This window comes from Coenobita brevimanus, chromosome 23, assembly GCF_032717465.1.
Source record: "Coenobita brevimanus isolate Jiangsu-jjx chromosome 23, ASM3271746v2, whole genome shotgun sequence".
NCBI classification, from domain to species: domain Eukaryota; kingdom Metazoa; phylum Arthropoda; class Malacostraca; order Decapoda; family Coenobitidae; genus Coenobita; species Coenobita brevimanus.
In genome coordinates this window covers 26,889,243-26,908,529 of record NC_136976.1, presented here as the reverse complement: position 1 = coordinate 26,908,529, position 19,287 = coordinate 26,889,243, and the positions used below count along the sequence as shown (strand labels likewise).

The window sequence follows — 19,287 nt, the reverse complement described above, 5'->3', positions numbered from 1 at the left end:
CAGCTCCTCAGTTGTCTGGTGAGCCAGTGGCTGCGGCCCAGGATTGTGATGTCCCTGATGTGTTCCCTGCATGTGCTGTCACTAGGGCTAAGTCTAAAGTTACTGGTGACTTAGAGGATAATGATGATGATAATGTTATCCTAGCTGACACTTTTCTTGCTAATTTGGACCACTCACCAGATGAGGCAGTACCCCGTAGTGTTGATAATTTGTCTCATCAAGAGGTGGTTGAGTTGCAGGTTGCTGACCCTGAGTTGAAAGGTCTAGCTAACTCTGCTTGCAGTGAGGAAGAGTCAGCTGGTGCTTCTGCTTGTTATTATATAAAGTCAGGAGTACTTATGAGGAAGTGGAGACCCCCAACAGCATCAGCCGACTGTGAGTGGGAGGTTGTACATCAAGTTGTCATCCCTCGTGTTTGTAGGCAGGATATCATTGGAGTGGCTCATGATTCCAGTTTGGCAGGACACCTTGGAGTGAGGAAGACTGTGGCACGCATTTTGAAACACTTCTACTAGCCAGGTATCTTCAGGGATGTTACCTGGTATTGTAAGTCTTGTCACACCAGTCAAGTTGTGGGGAAGTGTAATCAGATCGAAAAGGTTGCACCTCTAGTTCCCATAACTCCTTTTGAGGCGCCGTTCACCCGTGTGTTGGTGGATATTGTGGGCCCTCTTCCTAAGACTTCTTCAGGATTTTCTTATGTGTTGACCCTGATTGATATGGCTACTCTTTATCCTGAAGCCATTCCACTTAGAAATATCTCAGCAAAGAACGTGGTTAAGGAAATGCTAGGGTTCTTCACAAAGTTTGGTCTGCCCAAGGAGGTACAGTCAGACCGGGAAAGTAATTTCATGTCAAATGTTTTCAAGCAGTCTCTGAAAGAGTTGGGCATCACCCAGACACGTCTTCAGCTTACCATCCCCAGACCCAAGGAGCGTTGGAGAGATATCATCAAACACTCAAATCGATGCTCAAGAAATACTGTTTGAAACATCAGAAAGACTGGGATAAAGGTCTTCCATTCGTTGTATTTGCCGCAAGAGAATCTCCAAATGAATCACTGGGCTTCTCACCTTTTGAACTACTGTTTGGCCATGAAATAAGAGGACCCCTTAAGCTACTCAAGGAATGCTGGCTGTCGGAGGAAGATGATGTCAACCTGCTGGAGTATGTGATGAAGTTCAAAGAACGGCTGTCCACTGCCTTACAACTGGCGCGAGAGAATTTAGGAGCTGCTCAGGAGAAGATGAAGACTTGGTATGATAAGAAGTCCAGGTTACGCCCCTTTCAGCCAGGAGATCAGGTTTTGATTCTGCTACCGGTGCATGGGCAACCTCTTCAAGCCAAGTTTAGTGGTCCTTATTTCGTGGAGAAGAAACTCAGTGATGTCAACTATGTCATCGCCACACCAGATAGTAGAAAGAACAAGCAACTTTGTCACATCAACATGCTAAAGTTATATCACAGGCGGGATGAAAATAACCCAGTCTGCACTGTAGCTGTTCCACCCGAGTCTGCAAGTGAAGTTCTCCCATACAGCATGAGCCTGAGTGATAGTTTGGGGAAGAATCCTGATATCATGAATGATCTCCAGACTAAGCTTTCTCATCTAGCTCCCGAGGAAAGGCAGGAGTTTTCGGCATTACTGCAGGAGTACCCGCAAGTGTTCCGTGCCACTCCAGGAAGAACCACTGTGTTGATGCATGATGTCGATGTTGGAGACGGAAAGCCAATTAAACTGCCTCCTTACCATGTGAACCCAGTGAAAGTTCCTCTCATCGAGAAGGAGCTTGGCTGCCTGTTGGACCACAAGATGATTGAGCCCTGTCAGAGCGAGTGGAGTTCTCCTGTCACTCTAGTCCCTAAGCCAGGTGTGTCACAGCGGCTTTGCATCGACTACAGACGTGTTAATCAGATAACCAAAACAGACACTTACCCTCTCCCTCGCGTGGAAGATTGCATAGACAAGATCGGAAAGGCTAGGTACATAAGTAAGTTTGATTTGTTAAAGGGATACTGGCAAGTACCTATGACTGAACGTGCTAGGGAGATCTCATGTTTTGTAACACTAGGAAAGACTTTTGCATGTTCTGTAATGCCATATGGCATGAAGAATGCACCAGCCACATTTCAGAAGCTCATGAATGTTGTAACAGAGGGTTTGGCAGGGTGTGTTGTTTATATTGATGATGTATTAATCTACAGTGACAACTGGAAAGATCACCTATGCCATGTCAGTAAATTTCTTGAGCGTTTGGTTCAGGCTAATCTTGTAGCTAATTTATCAAAGTGTGAGTTTGGTCAAGCTAAAGTTCAGTACCTTGAGTACGTAATTGGTGATTGACATTTTGCACCAGCAGCAGCTAAGGTTCAGGTTATAAGTGATCTTCCCAGACCTAAAAGTAGGAAAGAGCTACAAAGATTTTTGGGAATGGTAGGTTATTACAGGAGATTTGTTCTTAACTTTTCAATTCTTGTATCACCACTTACAGACCTACTGAAAAAGGGAGTTAAATTTGTCTGGACCGATTACTGTGAATCCTCTTTCAGCAAACTTAAAGCTATCCTATTAAGTCAGCCAGTGCTCGCTACTCCAAATTTTGCTAAGCCTTTTAAGATGGCTGTTGATGCAAGTGATACAGGAGCTGGGGCTGTTTTGCTGCAAGAGGATGATCAGGGTATTGGACACCCCGTATCTTATTACAGTAAGAAGTTAACTCCACCTCAAAAGATCTACTCAACCATTGAGAAAGAGCTTTTGGCCTTGATTTTGGGTTTACAGCATTTTTCATTTTATTTGTGTTCTGGTTTTGACCCCATAGTCATTTATACCGATCATAACCCACTGAAATTCCTTAGTAAGTTTAAAGATAAAAATCAGAGATTGACAAGATGGAGTCTACTTCTTCAGGAGTATTCATTAGACATAAAACATGTCAAGGGGAAAGAAAATGTTATTGCAGATTGCTTATCTAGAATTTAGACAGATTGTTTTAGAGTAATAAGAAATTTCCTTTGTAAATTTCTTTTTCTTTGTGGGGAGGTGTTACATAGCCTATGATTTCATCATCCTTTGTGTAATTCTAACGTACAGTATGCTGCATGTTTGATCACGAGCGTGTTCTACCTCACTCCCCCCCTCCTCCCTTATAGTAGAGTAAGTCGTTCTTTCTGTTGTTCAGAGCAGGATTGTCAACTCTTTGTCTCCATGGCTTCATTTGCGCGTCCTTCTTACAAGTTGTATCAAGCTCTGCCGGCCCCTATATAATGAGCTCAGTCTCTACATTATTGCCACTTAGATCTACTCCTCATTTTGTTCACATCTCTGTCCTCCCCTGTACAGTTGTTATTATTGTGAGTGCTCAGGAAGTCTCCAACCATCTAGCAGCTGTGTGATTTGAGTATAAGTGTTATTACATTTTGTTCTTGTACTGTATAGCATAAGGTGTTGATTCGTGGACCTAATGAAGTTTTTGTAATTCATATTGTCAGCCAGTGGTAATAATATTTTGTATCTGTAATAATATATCTTGCGTTAACTGAGCATTATCCAGTGTATTCTCATTTTATCAGGGCTGACTTAGATAAATTTACTCATGCTAATTTCGTGTTAATAGAGGCTATTGCAGTTAACCATATATTTAACCTGTTTTTTCCCATTACATTATCCTTATGAGTCCTGAATGTTTAGTTGTTAGTTTGAGCATTAAACTTTAACTTGTATTTTTACCTAACTCTTTTGTTTTGAACCTGGAACTTTACGGGACAGTAGTGATTTTTAGTATTCTCACTTAAAGTGTACATTATCTTTCTCTGTTCCGTAACAGTGTGTGTGTGTGTGTGTGTGTGTGTGTGTGTGTGTGTGTGAATGAAAGAGTGGGTGTTAGTGGGTGTTTGTGTATGTTAATTACCTTGATATAGATTGTGTGTGTGTGTGTGTGTGTGTGTGTGTGTGTGTGTGTGTGTGTGTGTGTGTGTGTGTGTGACTGAATGGAAGAGTTGGTATTAGTGTGGGTGCTTGTTTATGTTAATGACATTTGGTATACACTGTGTGTGTGTGTGTGTGTGTGTGTGTGTGTGTGTGTCACTGAATGGAAGAGTTGGTGTTAGTGTGGGTGCTTGTTTATGTTAATGACGTTGATTACATTGTGTGTGTGTGTGTGTGTGTGTGTGTGTGTGTGTGTGTGTGTGTGTGTCATTGAATGGAAGAGGGAGTGTTAGTGTGGGCGTTTGTGTGTGTTTGTGTACGTTAATGACTTGGATATAGTGTGTGTGTGTGTGTGTGTGTGTGTGTGTGTGTGCTTATCTGTGGAAACTCCTTTCTGTTTTTGTGTGTATGCGTCCGTTACACTGGCTTTGTTTTTATGTTGGACGACACCTGTGTGCAAGGGTACATGTGTGTGTTGATATAGTTGTGTGCGTAAGGGATGTGGTGGGCTAGTGGAACAAGAGTAATCGGCTGATAGTCTGATCACAGGATCTGTTCTGGCTGCTGGTTAGAACAGTTTTAGGATATCAAACGGCCATACCACGTTGAGTACACCGCTTCCCATCCGATCAGCGAAGTTAAGCAACGTTGGGTCTGGTTAGTACTTGGATGGGTGACCGCCTGGGAACACCAGATGCTGTTGGCATCCCTACGTGTCAAGTGGGGTTGGTGGAGGATTAGTGCACCTCCCTGTAAAACAATTAACTCTAAGTCCTTGGCCACCCCGGTTGGGATACATGGCGTCTGGCAATGAATGAATCATCAATCTTCCAGAAGATGAGAATCAGTTCAGGAGTAACTTCGTTGTAGTGGGATGACAGTCTTCACTAACCTCTTTTCACAACACATGCAAGGCGTATAAAAAGGTCGGAAATAAGAAAAGTATGGTATGTTATAAATACGCTCAAGGGTTGGCGTATCAAAACTCTGGCAGTAGAGTCAACAACAAATGATGTATTACATTCCCATTCATGCCCGTTTATAACTTAACCGCTCTTCGTAGTATGACAGCCTTGGCCTAGCCTCATGTAGTGCTGAGTATTAGCATAGAAGTAAGGGTGCATGTGGTGAAAATATATGAGGGTGCATAAAAGGGTTCAGAGTTTATAATTTTGTAATCAGCTGTATTTGTGTATGTAAGCGTGTGTGTTGGTGCTTAAGTATTTGTATGCGCGATTTCATAATTTCATTGTTGTGAGTTTAAATGTATGTTGGTTCTGTTCATTATTTATTTGAGAGAGAGAGAGAGAGAGAGAGAGAGAGAGAGAGAGAATGCTACTTATGCAGAACTATTATATTTTTATGCTCCCGTAAAAGTGTCACGATTTTATGCAGAGCACGGCACAATGCTGTATTTATTGCACACACGTACACTCTCTCTCTCTCTCTCTCTCTCTCTCTCTCTCTCTCTCACAGTTGGCCCTGGTCTATATAATTCAAACAAAGTTCTTTTCTTGCCTCCCTCAGAAGACTCACTTCACAATTTTTCTTTCTGAAATTCTCAGTCTGCTTTCTTACTGTATTTTTATTCATTCTAATAATCACACATGCATGCACGCATACATACCCAAACATGTACACACGCACATACGCACATGTACACACATACAAAAACACAAAACACACACACAAACGCACACAATATCGTAATATGCACACACACACACACTCAAACAAGCACACACTTGCAAACACATACACGAACACAAATGCATGCATTGCACATACCCTTGCACACACACACACACACACACACACACACACACACACACACACACACACACACACACACACACACACACACACACACACACACATGGACCCCCCACACACATGAGCACATGGGTCCCCCTCCCCACACACACATACACACACACTCACCAGCGAGACATATTCCACAGCGCTGAATACCCTTGGGCTTCACGCTGCAGCACGGGGCATCGATATGTTGATCAGTTCCGCCCACAGGGTCCTTAGCTATCGAGGGCCTCTCCACTCTTCACCCACTCCCTGTTCTACCCGTTCTTCTATTCTCTACTGCCTCTTCTATCTCTACCTTTTTCATTGTCGCTATCTCAACTAACCCTTCAATTCTCCGTAGCTTCTCCTCTCCCTGTACACAATCATCCTAAGTTAATCCGGTGGACTAATTTTGGTTAGTCAAACCAATGGTGTCTTAAATGAGTATAAGATTAGTCAAATTTGACTAACATAAGTTAGTCAACCTTTAGTCAAATTGACTAACCTTATGTTAGTCTGATGAACTAACTTTGGTTAGTATTAAAGAGTATGAGCTTAGTCATACTAACATAAGTTAGTTAGCCTTTAGTCAAATTGACTAAACTTATGTTAGTCCATTTGAACTAACTACAGTTAGTTTTGAATGAGTATGAGCTTAGTCAAATCTGACTGATATCCTTTAGTCCTTATTCAACTATTATCTTAGTCAGTTTGTCTAACTACATGTTAAGTGAGCCGAGCCCCCGGTGAATGCCGGGACGGGCGAAGCCCGTGGCTCGTTTTATATAACTTTATAATTTACACAAACATGGAAAATAAAGCATAAAATACTATAGGAAATTTATTTTAAAAAGCTGTCATTAAATAATGTACCTAATATACATAAATAAGATTTCATACAAAAATGAATATTTTAATGAGCACATTTGACTAGCATTCTCCCATTAATAAAATCTTAAATTCATAATCATAAAATATGGCATCTTAAGCAAAAATTACTTTTTTCACATGAATGTAATAATACGGTCGGGTGTGTTATATGGTGAAAGAATAAGCAAGGTTGTGAAAAAGAGTACACAATTATAAACTCATAGTGCAGAAAAGAATCAATGCATACAAAGAGTGAATCACATAATTGCCATTACTGAGAATATATCCATATCAAAAACAGAATATTGCACAGGATACTGCAAAAACAATATAATGCAATGGATAAGTGCTGGTAAAACCAGCAATGCAAGATACTATATATATGTATATACATAACTTGCAGTTTGCATCCTTCATGTATGAAATGAATATAATAAACTGTATACAGTACTTAAAAACTATAATGATCTACATAACTTGCAGTTTGCATCCTTCATGTATGAAATGAATATAATAAATTGTATATATCTATCTATCTATTGCCAGACGACTCAATCCCGTTTGGGGTGGCCACAAACAAATCGCCTCCAAGTCGCCCTGTCCCCCGCCATTTCACTGCCCTGCTCCCAGCTCACACCCCCCTCTCTCATATACCTCTCCAACCCATCCCTCCATCTCATCCTCGGCCTCCCCCTTCCTCTTCCCCCCTCCACCTCACTCACATACACTCTCTTCGTCAGTCTTTCACCCTCCATCCTCTCCACATGGCCAAACCACCTCAGTGTGTTCCTCATAACGCTTCCTATCACATCCACATCCACACCACAACGCTCCTTTATATCCTCATTCGTCAGCCTGTCTCTCCACGTGACTCCACAGGCTCCTCTTAAATAACTCATTTCCACTGCTCTCACTCTTGACTTGTGTCCTTCCAACAGTGTCCAAGCTTCACTTCCGTACGTTAGAGTTGGTATCACAATACTGTCATGTAGTAACTTTTTCACTTCCATGCTCACTTCCCTGTTTCTTATCACTGCTTTCAAAGAACCAGCAGCCTTTCTTCCCTGCTGTACCCTTTCAAGCACTTCACCCTCCAAACCTCCATTCTTACTCATCACACTACCCAAGTACTTAAACGTACTCACATTTTCCAATTCCTCACCATCCAACCTCGCTGTACATTCACTAACTTCACCTCTCTCAAAGACCATCACTTTACTCTTCCCTACATTCACCTTTAGATTCCGTTTCTTACACACTCTCTCAAACTCATCCAGTACTTAAAAATTACAATGATCTACATAACTTGCAGCTCCCATCCTTCGTGTATGACAGGCATGTGAGTGGGGTTGAGATAAAAAGGGGAAAGTAGCTGACCACTTTCACCTGGCCAACAGCGCGAGGGTGTCACAACAGCCCAGCGGGGAGGGGTCAGAGGATCACATTTCAATGGGGCAAATATTCGCACAAAATATACCTGTATAACCATTTTAAAGATACAGTATGTACACCCTCTCAAAAATTTTTCGGCACCTCTTCCTCTGATACCCTTCGCAACGATCACTGTTACAGACGGCGAGAATACGTGGTGTGGTTGGTACCCCTGTACCTCTCTCCCTCTCCCACTGGATTTCATCATTAGCGGACGAATTAACACACACCAGCAACACAGGGCCAGGGATACCAACCACGCACAGTAATTCAGGAGTTGTTTCAGAATACCTCGTTTGGTGTGGCATAATGTTTCATGCCGAAAGGGTGCCGAATATTTTCTTATAGCCTGTACATTACTTGTATCATTATACATAACATATTACATAGCAGATGCATATGAAAACATTTATTTTTCATAGAATTAATTTGTTACAGATTACTTTTTTTTTTTTTTCAAGTCTCTTAACCTTTCCTGTGTGTTTCTTTTTGATCTTGGCAGCTGCTTGTATTAAATCATTCCTGGATTGGGCCTTTGATGTAGGGGCTATTCATGGTATATTTGTTTTATAAATAAGCTTGGCAAAGTACAACCGCGGAAATAATGCTGGACCGAGGAAAGGCGGTTTAAAAAATGCGGAATTTCGCGGGAACACGGAAATTTCACATGCCTGGTATGAATCGAATATTATGAAATGCATATAGTACTTAAAAACTATGATGCCCATTGTCGTCTCTTCCATTTATCAGTTCTCGTTTACTTCTTTTCTCTATCCTCCTGTTTCACACCCTCTCTACTGTCCCCGGTTCATCTTTCCTTCTGTCCTCTTCACTCATGCCCTGTCTATCCTCTTCCTAATATCTGTTCTTCAGTACCTCCTTTCTGTGTTGTCGTTATACTTCAGTTTGTTCTTTGAACTTCGTCAGAATTTATCATATTTCTTCAATTTTATATTTTCTCTTTTTAAACTATCTGTCTACCTATCGGTCTATCAATCTGTCAATAACACTGTGCGAATGAGCGTTGTCTATGTGTGAGTCAGTCCACGTGTCCCTCTCGGATTTCGACGTGCCATACTTCAAAAGACGCAAAACGACGAGCTGACAACGATGGTGCTAATTACAATTGCGTGTGGTCAGCTGAGCTCCAACTAGGAGCACTTGTGTGCCCGATTTTTTCGTCAGACATTGAGAAGTCGCTACAGGTCATACCGCTGGGTAGAACAAACTGAAGTTTCGCATGCGCATGCCCGGTGTGCCAAAGCAGGTCCATGTCAAGGTTGGTGTCACGGCGTGTCTTTGGGGCAAGTGCTTTGCGACCCGAAAAATGCTTGTCTGTCTATTTATATATATATATATATATATATATATATATATATATATATATATATATATATACACACACACACACACACACACAAACACACACATATACATATATATATATATATACTAGAGCTTGCCTGCAAAAAGTTGCAGGACTAAATAGTACTCGTAGCCTCTTAATCACAAAATGTTTGCAAATGTCATTATGTTTGTTTTCATACCGTTCGTGAGTCCACTATGACCAATTCTGACCAAAATTGTGAAAAATCGATTTTCACATTTTCTTGTGTCCCGAATTTCCGACAGTTTTGCGCCCTTACGTCTCGCGCAATCGCCAAAACTTTTGTTTGGCACATGGACTTACCCCGACCAAATGCTAAAAGAATTAGGTCAATACCTATTGCCTCTCTCATGGGGAGAAATGAACAATCGCACACGGACAGAAACACATAGACATGACTTTATTATATATAAATATCTATCTGTCTGTCCATCCATCCACCTACCTATATATCCATCTCTCTCTCTATCTATCTATCTGTAACAATTATCATCATTACCGCCCATCTTTTCCCACTTCTATATGGGGTAGATGTGTTTGACTATACCTCATACCAATTAATCTGGCCAGGCATGTATGGCAACACTGTTCCTGCCGAGATTGTGATTGGCTGGATGTGTTTGTTCGATTTCGTTGTTGCTGAAACTGATACTCTTTTTATTATCAGATGTGATACTGAGTTTGTCGACAATACAATCGTCAAAAGCAATGAGAAATCTGTATATACATATCAACAATGAAATTTTCGTAGGGAGATAGAGATATTGTGTCAACAAAGAATTATAAGTCCAAGTCAAGGTCAGCATTTGAACAATTCCTTTAACTCTCCGACACGCCGTAATATAACAGAAAATTAAGGAAACCTGCTTAATCTAAGCATTGGTATAACACATTTAAATTTTAAGATCAGTCCGCACCTAATCGTGCCACAACTCTGAATAATTAAACATTCTAATGAAATGACGAGTTCTGCGGGGAGGGAGGTTTGAAAAAATCGCAAAAAATCAAAGTAGGCTAAAGGAAAACTATTTCATTATATATGCTCCATTATCACAGTACGGACTGATCACAAAATTTAAATGTGTTATACCAAAGCTTAGATTAAGCAGGTTTCCTTAATTTTCTGTTATATTACGGAGTGTCAGAGATTTTAAGGAATTGTTCGAATGCTGATCTTGACTTGGACTGTTATAATACTCTGTTGACTCATATCTCTATCTTCCTACAAAAACTTCATAGTTGTTAAGTATATAACGGATTTCTTATCGCTTTTGACGGTTGTATTGTCGACAAACTCAATATCACAGCTGAAAATAAAAAGAGTATCAGTTTTAGCAACAACGAAATCGAACAAACACCTCCAGCCAATCAGAATCTCGGCAGGAACAGTGTTGCCATACATGCCTGGCCAGATTAAGTGGTATGAGGTATAATGGTCACCATACAGCTCGGTCCTGCGGTTTTGGTAGGTTATTAAGGCCGGATGCCCCTCCTGACGCCAACTCTCCCCATTTATCCGGGTTTGGGACCGGCATCGAGTGGGACTGTCTTGACCCCTGAGGGCAATGAATGAGAGACCTTCAACCTCATTTTGGTTTTGCCAGGTCTTAGAAATGGCAAAAATAGCCCCCAGAATGGCAAAAACAATGCATTTCTAAGTAAACTACCGGGCACTCCTGTGGCATTTTACAGTTCCTGGGACCATGGATCACTACTATGACGAATGTTGAATTATCATTTGGCTGTAAGAAATTTTCATATATATATATATATATATATATATATATATATATATATATATATATATATATATATATATATATATATATATATATATATTGTTACATAGCCTATGATTTCATCATCCTTTGTGTAATTCTAACGTACAGTATGCTGCATGTTTGATCACGAGAGTGTTCTACCTCACTCCCCCCTTCTACCCTTATAGTAGAGTAAGTCGTTCTTTCTGTTGTTCAGAGCAGGATTGTCAACTCTTTGTCCCCTATGGCTTCATTTGCGCGTCCTTCTTACAAGTTGTATCAAGCTCTGCTGGCCCCTATATAATGAGCTCAGTCTCTACATTAATTGCCACTTAGATCTATTCCTCATTTTGCTCACATCTCTGTCCTCCCCTGTACAGTTGTTATTATTGTGAGTGCTCAGGAAGTCTCCAGCCATCTAGCAGCTGTGTAATTGGGGTATAAGTGTTATTGCATTTTTTCCTTGTACTCTATAGCATAAGGTGTTGATTCGTAGGCCTAGTGAGGTTTTTGTGATTCATGTGTTTTTATGTCAGCCATTAATAATTATATTTTGTATCTGTAATAATATATCTTGCATTCACTGAGCATTGTCCGGTTTTCTCATTTTATCAGGGCTGACTTAGATAAATTTGCTCTTGCTAATTTCGTGTTGATGGAGGCTATTGCAGTTAACCATATATTTAACCTGTTTTTTGCCATTACATTATCCTTACGAGTCCTAAATGTTTTGTTGTTAGTTTGAGCATTAAACTTTAACTTATAATTTTACCTAACTCTTTTGTTTTGAACCTGGAACTTTGTGGGACAGTTTTCTCTGTTCCGTAACATAAATTTGGTGACCTCTTATCAGGATATTCAGGATATTATCATAAGGATATTGCTTGATATTTTGTGACTGTGATTTATTCATGATGTCTACTATTACTACGCTTGATGAAGCCAAAGATTTTTTGTCAAATGTGCAAACAGTGTGTGATGTAGAAAACAGAACAAAGAATGAACTTAAGCTTGTTGCTCAACAATTGGGAATTGCTGTTCTCTCTCATCATTCTAAAGATCAAATTGTTGACATGATTAATAAGAGCTTGTTTAATGTAACTCCTCCAGATGAGCAAACGCAGATTGAAATAGCTAAGTTACAGCTAGCCCTGCAGGAGGCTCGTGCTAAGGAGGCTGAGTTTCAGGCACGTTCTAAGGAGGCTGAGTCTCAGGCTCGTATTCAGGAGGCACAGGCACAGGCTCAGGCACAAATTGAACTAGCTAGAATTCAGGCAGACCATGAGTTTCGCATGAAACATGGTGGAACTGGATCATCTAGCTCTGATGATTTTGATGTGGCTAAAAATGTTAAACTTGTCCCTCCTTTTAATGAATCTGATTTAACAAAGTATTTTCAGTTGTTTGAGAGGGTAGCTACAGGTTTTAATTGGCCCAAAAAGTATTGGCCAGAACTCCTTCAGACTATTCTCACCGGTAAAGCTCAAGTAACTTATGCATCTTTGCCTCAGGATCAATCTGATAATTATGATGTAGTTAAGAGCTTGATTCTTAAGGCCTATGAGCTTGTTCCTGAAGCCTATAGAGTAAAGTTTAGGACAACTTATCAGCAAGATAAGCAATCCCATGTTGAGTATGCAAAAATCAAAGAAGATCTGTTAGGGCAGTGGTTAAATTCTAAGAATGTGGATTCTGATTTTGATAAATTTAAGCAGATGATTTTACTGGAGGACCTCAAAAGGAGTATTAATAAAGATGTAAGCCTATATCTTGATGAGAGAAGAATAGATAATTTGTCTGATGCTGCAGTTTTAGCTGATGAATAGCCTATGTTCTCACTCCCAAGAGATATTCTAAAGAAAAAAGGAAAGCTGAGAGTAAGTACGTTGCCTCTACTCAGAGTACAGGTAACAGGAAAGAGAATAAAGATGATGTTTCTCAGGAAGTAAATACCAGCTTCACCACTAGATTTCAGAAAAGTAAATGTACTTATTGTAGTAAGCTTGGTCATACTACGGAGAAATGTTTCAGGAGACAGCGTGATGTGAACAAAAAGGAGTCTTTAAATATTCAGTCAATTGGTCTAGTGTCCACCCTTGAGAGTTCCCAGAATTCTTTAACTGAGTTAACTGAACATGCTTTGAAGGGTACATTAAATTCTCATGATGAAGCTCCTCTTTTGAGCAGTAACGTGGGTGACACTCTCAAGAGTTCATGTGCTAATTTCCTGTCTGATGGTTTTGTCAGTCCTCTGGACAGTAATGACAGGAAATCAGTTAAAATATATCGTGATACAGGTGCTTGCCAATCCCTTATGCTGACCAGTGTTCTAGGCTCTAATGTTAATTCCTCTGATGAAACTGTAATCTTACAAGGTGTAGGGAATAATTACTTCTCTGTCCCTCTGTGCAGAGTGAATTTAGAGTCTGGTTTTGTTAACCCCTTAACCGCGGGGCGTCACTTTTGTGACGCTTGGGAGCAAGGGATCATACCGCGGGGCGTCGCTTTTGTGATTCTGTGTTCTTTTGAATTCACCAGGGCTTCCAAGTGGGGGCTTGTATCATCTATCAGTACTGCCAATGTCCAACACTAGTCAGCACTCCTAATCTCATCTGTACTCCCATCCATTGTTGACAATTTAGCCATTTCTCCCCATTCTTGACTCCCCTCCCTACCCCCCCTCCATTACCCTATCCTCTCGCCTGCCCGGCCGTGCTACGCTAAGTAAATCTTCCCTGGAATTTTCCACTGATTTCATCCATTGAAATAAGCCATATGTCCTATTCTTATACCAAATAATATATACAAGAAAGAAATAAGGTAAGTGAGAGTGCCATGCACCTGGAATTGGCTAATTATCACCTGACAACACCTCACGTGCACTCGTTCGCTAATTTTCGCTGTTTTTTCCCCCTTGAAATATGCCGTATAATATACATGTAATAAATATACATGTAAGGAGGGAAGGGAGAAGCCTAAGTGATATTTACATTCACCTGGAACTACCTAATTTATAATGTATTGTCTAGATTTCCTGCCAATCATTTCAGTGCTAGACATAGCTGTTTCAAGAGCTAACATTGGTAGCTCTGAATATACCCTAAGTAGGCCTCCACCCTGGCCCCCCGTTATCAGTTTACTCTCATCTTCTGAAGTGAGGGTACGTATGTTTCTTCTTGCTGACTTCAAGGACTTTTTCACCCCCATGCAAAGGGCCCTGTGACCTTTACCCCCTACTAAACCTCGTGTGGAGAGAGGTAAAGGGCTGACAATTGATAAAAGAGTGACTACGATCTTTCTATTGAGTAAAACAGTGCAAGTGGAATTGTAAATAATGTGTAAATAATATGTAAACAGCAAGTGAAAGTAATGAATGTAAATATACGTGAACAATGGAAAATAGTTTTATAAGTTACTTCAAGTGACAGTGCATAACACAGTGTAAATAAAATAGAAATGTAAATAACGTAAATAAAATAGAGAACGTAAATAGAAATGTAAATGAGTAGTATTATAAGAATACGAGTATATACCCTAGGAGTAATGAAAGTGAAAGTTTCACTCTAGCATGTCTGAATGCTATGAGTTATGAGAGTGAAGATGAAAGTGACATTCACTCTCAATGCTAGTATACAGGACGAGAAAGTGAATGCTACGTTTTTTACTGAAAGAGATTGAATCCCTACAGTAAAAATAAACTAATACTACTGAAGGAAACTTATGGATAAAGACTGTAGATATATATAAGTGTTATATAGTAATAGAAATATAAAGTGTGAGGGGTTTTATGAATAATAAATGACAGAGTACCAAGAGCGAACTAGTGCCAGTGCGACGATCAGACGCGCTTGTAATTTCCACTGCTTTCACAGTTTTTTTTTTAGTATGGATCCCAAACTACTTGAAAATTGTAGAATAGTGTTTATAGTGTTTGTATCTGGCTGTGGTAATCATATTACGAGTTGTCGGGAAGTGTAAAGTGGAGACTTCGTTACCCTACTTCAGAGGTCTCCACAAGTCCTACGGTAACCGACGAAGGCTCACAATCATTCCAGGAGAAGGCTGAAGGTATGTGCCATAACCATATTTAATTTTATTATTCTAGGACTAATAACTGATTTTTGGCAAAAAATTTTTGAGAGTCTGTCGGAGCCCAAATAACCCCGCGGGACACGCAAGTCATTGGTAAACAAGCCCGCGGTGTAGGGGTTAATGGTTCCGTTATGGTTGGGTTGGTTGAGACACTCCCAATGTCAGGTGTAACTTTCTTACTTGGAAATGATATTGGTGGAAGTCAAGTGTGTCCAGCTCCTCAGTTGTCTAGTGAGCCAGTGGCTGCGGCCCAGGATTGTGATGTCCCTGTTGTGTTCTCTGCATGTGCTGTCACTAGGGCTAAGTCTAAAGTTACTGGTGACTTAGAGGATAATGATGATGATGATGTTATCCTAGCTGACACTTTTCTTGCTAATTTGGACCACTCACCAGATGAGGCGGTACCCCATAGTGTTGATAATCTGTCTCGTCAAGAGTTGGTTGAGTTGCAGGTTGCTGACCCTGAGTTGAAAGGTCTAGCTAACTCTGCTTGCAGTGAGGAAGAGTCAGCTGGTGCTTCTACTTGTTATTATATAAAGTCAGGAGTACTTATGAGGAAGTGGAGACCCCCAACAGCATCAGCCGACTGTGAATGGGAGGTTGTACATCAAGTTGTCATCCCTCGTGTTTGTAGGCAGGATATCATTAGAGTGGCTCATGATTCCAGTTTGGCAGGACACCTTGGAGTGAGGAAGACTGTGGCACGCATTTTGAAACACTTCTACTGGCCAGGTATCTTCAGGGATGTTTCCTGGTATTGTGAGTCTTGTCACACCTGTCAAGTTGTGGGGAAGTGTAATCAGACCGAAAAGGTTGCACCTCTAGTTCCCATTCCTCCTTTTGAGGCGCCATTCACCCATGTGTTGGTGGATATTGTGGGCCCTCTTCCAAAGACTTCTTCAGGATTTTCTTATGTGTTGACCCTGAATGATATGGCTACTCGTTATCCTGAAGCCATTCCACTTAGAAATATCTCAGCAAAGAATGTGGTTAAGGAAATGCTGGGGTTCTTCACCAAGTTTGGTCTGCCCAAGGAGGTACAGTCAGACCAGGGAAGTAATTTCATGTCAAATGTTTTCAAGCAGTCTCTGAAAGAGTTGGGCATCACCCAGATCACGTCTTCAGCTTACCATCCCCAGACCCAAGGAGCGTTGGAGAGATATCATCAAACACTCAAATCGATGCTCAAGAAATACTGTTTGAAACATCAGAAAGACTGGGATAAAGGTCTTCCATTCGTTGTATTTGCCGCAAGAGAATCTCCAAATGAATCACTGGGCTACTCACCTTTTGAACTACTGTTTGGCCATGAAGTAAGAGAACCCCTTAAGTTACTCAAGGAATGCTGGCTGTCGGAGGAAGATGACATCAACCCGCTGGAGTATGTGATGAAGTTCAAAGAACGGCTGTCCACTGCTTTACAGCTGGCGAGAGAGAATTTAGGAGCTGCTCAGGAGAAGATGAAGACTTGGTATGATAAGAAGTCCAGGTTACGCCACTTTCAGCCAGGAGATCAGGTTTTGATTCTGCTACCAGTGCATGGGCAACCTCTTCAAGCCAAGTCTAGTGGTCCTTATTTCGTGGAGAAGAAACTCAGTGATGTCAACTATGTCATCGCCACACCATATCGTAGAAAGAACAAGCAACTTTGTCACATCAACATGCTAAAGTTATATCACAGGCGGGACGAAAATAACCCAGTCTGCACTGTAGCTGAGCCACCCGAGTCTGCAAGTGAAGTTCTCCCATGCAGCATGAGCCTGAGTGATAGTTTGGGGAAGAATCCTGATATCATGAATGATCTCCAGACTAAGCTTTCTCATCTAGCTCCCGAGGAAAGGCAGGAGTTTTCGGCATTACTGCAGGAGTACCCACAAGTGTTCCGTGCTACTCCAGGAAAAACCACTGTGTTGATGCATGATGTCGATGTTGGAGACGCAAAGCCAGTTAACACGTTCGCCGCGTTTGGCAACGCTGCACTCTCGCCCTCCCAGTGTCAACTTCACTTCGCTCCCCTGCCAGTGTCCATTGGACTTTCGGAGGGAGAGGGGGTATGATTCACTCTTAGAGGGTGGTGCATTGGTTAGAGCAGTAAAAGTCGTGGTACATATGTATACCGAATCGCCAACCACTAATATATTTTTCTCCCCTCGCGTATTGGTGCATCTGGGTACCAATACGCGACCTACTGATGATATCTTGTTGCTCCGCGAATTGGTGCATTGATGTACCATTTCATTACTTTAGAAAAATGTGTATTTTCTAACGTATATACCTGTTAGTACCTATAAAATATGTCTTATTATTTCAGTAAGCTGCACATCTCTCTCTCTCTCTCTCTCTCTCCAAGGAGAGTATCAACCTTCTGTGTTGGGTGTGATGGACAACCCCACCTTTGTATTTCATGTTTCAATGAAAAGCATGCAGCTTCATACTAATAGGTTATATAATACAGGGCAAAAATTAGATATTTGGATATTCAGTTTTGCAAATTACGAGTCATATAGTGTAGTAGTTAATTATTTTTGTATGTTTTATATAACCTTCATTTATCATAAGATTTAAAATTTTTAGATTTTTTTTAAATTTAGCAGTATTTTCCTTTACAGTTACTTACTGTTACATTATGTAATTCATTTACTTTGTTTATAAATTGTTACCAGGCTTCTTGTGCATCTTGGAACTATGTTTTATTTTATGAAATATTATCTCAATTTTTTTTTTAAACGGAGTGTTGATTTTTTACTTTTTATACAAGAAATGCATTCATAAGTGTTATATTTGATACCTGCCTTTCTATGATATTGATTATAATGCATTTGAGCTAACTGTATTGTGTGAAAACTGATTTTGTATAAAAAATGATGAACGAAAAACAAATAAATTTTTAGCTGATTATTAATCAAAAACTTACCTATGTATAAGTATTTTTGTATTAAATAATACCATTGCAGCACATCTGTAGCTTTAATAAATGCAAATGGAAATAAATATTGATTATATACTCACGTTTTCAAAAGTTTTTGAAAAGGGACATTCGGGTCAAGGATGTACCAATACGCCGAGGGGGAAACTTCTGCTCGGTACATCGATGGCCCGATAAGCGGTCAACGTGTTAAATTGCCTCCTTACCGTGTGAACCCAGTGAAAGGTCCTCTCATCCAGAATGAGCTTGGCTACCTGTTGGACCACAAGATGATTGAGCCCTGTCAGAGAGAGTGGAGTTCTCCTGTCACTCTAGTCCCTAAGCCAGGCTTTGCATTGACTACAGACGTGTTAATCAGATAACCAAAACAGACACCCTCTCCCTCGCGTGGAAGATTGCATAGACAAGATCGGAAAGGCTAGGTACATAAGTAAGTTTGATTTGTTAAAGGGATACTGGCAAGTACCTATGACTGAACGTGCTAGGGAGATCTCATGTTTTGTAACACTAGGAAAGACTTTTGCATGTTCTGTAGTGCCATATGGTATGAAGAATGCACCAGCCACATTTCAGAAGCTCATGAATTTGTAACAGAGGGTTTGGCAGGGTGTGTTGTTTATGTTGATGATGTATTAATCTTCAGTGACAACTGGAAAGATCACCTATGCCATGTCAGTAAATTTCTTGAACGTTTGGTTCAGGCTAATCTTGTAGCTAATTTATCAAAGTGTGAGTTTGGTCAAGCTAAAGTTCAGTACCTTGAGTACGTAATTGGTGATGGACATGTTGCACCACCAGGAGCTAAGGTTCAGGTTATAAGTGAAGTTCCCAGACCTAAAAGTAGAAAAGAGCTACAAAGATTTTTGGGAATGGTAGGTTATTACGGAAGATTTGTTCTTAACTTTTCAATTCTTGTATCACCACATAGAGACCTACTGAAAAAGGGAGTTAAATTTGTCTGGACCGATAACTGTGAATCCTCTTTCAGCAAGCTTAAAGCTATCCTATTAAGTCAGCCAGTGCTCGCTACTCCAAATTTTGCTAAGCCTTTTAAGATGGCTGTTGACGCAAGTGATACAGGAGCTGGGGCTGT

The 19,287-nt window shown here is 40.6% G+C and overlaps 1 non-coding gene across 1 annotated transcript; it reads left to right on the top strand.

Annotated features, from left to right (window-relative positions):
• Positions 1–4,515: 4,515 nt before the first annotated feature.
• Positions 4,516–4,634, top strand: LOC145393214 (5S ribosomal RNA). The gene has a single exon (XR_013896166.1). It is a non-coding gene; the product is annotated as a 5S ribosomal RNA (ribosomal RNA).
• Positions 4,635–19,287: the final 14,653 nt, after the last annotated feature.